This window comes from Rattus norvegicus, chromosome 7 (assembly GCF_036323735.1).
Source record: "Rattus norvegicus strain BN/NHsdMcwi chromosome 7, GRCr8, whole genome shotgun sequence".
Classification (NCBI taxonomy): Eukaryota; Metazoa; Chordata; class Mammalia; order Rodentia; family Muridae; genus Rattus; species Rattus norvegicus.
The window spans coordinates 65,654,825-65,657,748 of record NC_086025.1 but is presented as its reverse complement, the minus strand read 5'-3'; the positions used below and the strand labels follow the sequence as shown (position 1 = coordinate 65,657,748).

Here is a 2,924-nt window from a genome sequence, read left to right as displayed (position 1 = left end):
TAAAAGTTGAATTAACAAAGCTCTCTGTCCTTTTAATTTCCTTTCAAATATTTAAGTTATCATACTTTACAATTAACTGTTGTTGTATACCCTATGAATTTTAAACACACCAACAAGTGTAATCAACCATCAGCACCAAGATACATAGTCTCCTCATCCTTCCATGCCTTCCTGTCCATGTCGTGCAAGTCACACCCTCACCCACCTATGCCTATACAGCCACCAGACAGTTTCTCATTGCTGTAAATTTTGCACCCATGGAACAGAGCAAACCCATTTACTTTCATGCAACTTCTCAAAGTAGCATTCCAGTACAGAATTGGCTTAATGCACGCAAATCTTATCTGTATCCTATCAACACCAAAATCCCAGTTCTATCATATAGTCTAAATCAGGAGTGGAGAGAAATCTGGGTACAGCCTAACTCCTTCTGTGAGATTAAGCAAACGAGTTATGCGTTCCCAGAACATAGTAGAAGTGTGTCTTTAGGACTGTAATCATGGACATTCCAGTTCAAAGCCAGGGAAAGGTCGAAACCCAGACAGGGAGATGTGCTCAAGTTCCAAGGCCAGGCTCTCCCCCTTCAGCCCTGCCTCCTGTCCTTTTGTTATTAACCTGGCCCCTCTCCGTCCCACCCTGTGAACCACCCATCCTGCTTTGCACTGGAAGCTGATTGGGTGTATTAGTTACTGTTCTCTTGGCTCTGACAGAATATACCTGGTAAAAGCAATTTAAGAGCTGGGTGTGGTGCGAGCCTATAACCTCAGCACTTTCAAGGTGGAGACAGGAAAATCAGGAGTTCAAATCAAGGTCAGACCTGGATATTATGAGTTCAAGAGTGACTTGGGCTACTTGAAAGTCTTCTCTATTAAAACAAAAAAAATGAGAGCCATTGCAGTACATTGAGCTCCATAGAGACAGCACCGGGGCGAGCGAGAGCCGGACGGGCACTGGGCGACTCTGTACCTCGCAGAGGAAATCAACTAAACATGGACAGAAGAGATCCTAAGAAGCCGAGAGGCAAAATGTCCTCATATGCATTCTTTGTGCAAACCTGCCGGGAGGAGCACAAGAAGAAGCACCTGGATGCTTCGGTCAACTTCTCAGAGTTCTCCAAGAAGTGCTCAGAGAAGTGGAAGACCATGTCTGCTAAAGAAAAGGGGAAATTTGAAGATGTGGCAAAGGCTGACAAGGCTCGTTATGAAAGAGAAATGAAAACCTACATCCCCCACAAAGGGGAGACCAAAAAGAAGTTCAAAGCCCCAGTGCCCCCAAGAGGCCTCCTTCGGCCTCTTCTTGTTCTGTTCTGAATACCTACCAAAAATCAAAGATGAGCACCCTGGCTTATCCATTGGTGATGTTGCAAAGAAACGAGGAGAGATGTGGACCAACACTGCCGCAGATGACAAGCAGCCCTATGGGAAGATGGCCGCCAAGCTGAAGGAGAAGTATGAGAAGGATATTGCTGCCTACAGAGCTAAAGGGAAACCTGATGCAGCGAAAAAGGGGGTGGTCAAGGCTGAGAAGAGCAAGAAAAAGAAGGAAGAGGAAGATGACGAGGAGGATGAAGAGGATAAGGAAAAGGAGGAAGAAGAAGAAGAAGAAGAAGAAGAAGAAGAAGAAGAAGAAGAAGAAGAAGAAGAAGAAGAAGAAGAAGAAGTTGGTTCTAGCGCAGTTTTTTTTCTTGTCTATAAAGCATTTAACCCCCCTGTACACAACTCACTCCTTTTAAAGAAAAAAATTGAAATGTAAGGCTGTGTAAGATTTGTTTTTAAACTGTACAGTGTCTTTTTTGTATAGTTAACACACTACCGAGTGTGTCTTTAGCTAGCCCTGTCCTGGTGTTATTTTCAATAGCCACTAACCTTGCCTGGTACAGTCTGGAGTTGTAAATTGGCATGGAAATTAAAGCAGGTTCTTGTGCACAGCACAAATTAGTTATATATGGGGACAGTAGTTTGGTTTTTGGTTTCTTTCATTTTTCTTTTTTTTTTTCTTTTGGTTTTCTTTTGTTTTTTTTTCTTCCCATCTTCAGTTGTCTCTGATGCAGCTTATACAAAGGTAATTGTTGTTCTGTTAACTGAATACCACTCTGTAATTGCAAAAAAAAAAAAAAAATGGCGGGGTTGGGGATTTAGCTCAGTGTAGAGCGCATGCCTAGCAAGCGCAAGGCCCTGGGTTCGGTCCCCAGCTCCGAAAAAAAAGAAGAAAAAATGGCAGCTGTTTTGTTGACATTCTGAATGCTTCTAAGTAAATACAATTTTTTTTATTAAAAAAAAAAAGAGCAGAAGCGGGGGTAATGGAGGAATGCGTCAGTGTGACTTACGGATTGAGAGAGTACAGTGTGTCGTGGTGGGCAGCCCACGGCAGTGGGGACATGCTCACATCCGGGCAAGTTGAGATGCTGAGAAGTAGAGCAGAGCTGTGAGGCTCACAAGCCCACTGAGCCATTTCTTCCAGCAAGGCTCAGCCTAGGGTTTTCATCGTCTCCCAAGCAGCAAGTGTTCAAGGACATGAGCTGGGGTGGGGCCATTTCACAATCAAACCATAGCAGTGAAGGTTTTTGTGTTTGCTTATTTTAAGGCAGGGTGTCACTATTCTGCTCACATCAGTCTTGAACTTCTGAGGGGATCGTCCTGCCTAAGCCACTGACTGAGTGGCTGGAACTACAGGTCTTTCACTGTACATGGCGGGGGCTGACAGCTGTCTTGACTCAAACAGATCCTGAATGAATGTACATCATCTGACGTGGGTTAAGGACCAGGGCCTTGGGCCTATGGGAATACAAGGGTCAGGCTCAGCAATATGACAAAGCCTCCTCTAGTCTAGATGTGTAAAGCCCATGACTCCTGCCTGCACACAGCATCTGAGCTAAGCCCTCCCTTCTCTGCTGTGTGCAATAAAACCCAGAAGTTCCCGTTGTT

At 44.5% G+C, this 2,924-nt stretch overlaps 1 pseudogene; it reads left to right on the top strand.

The window, feature by feature from the left end:
• Positions 1-200: 200 nt before the first annotated feature.
• On the top strand, positions 201-2,697 carry LOC134479600 (high mobility group protein B1-like; annotated as a pseudogene).
• Positions 2,698-2,924: the final 227 nt, after the last annotated feature.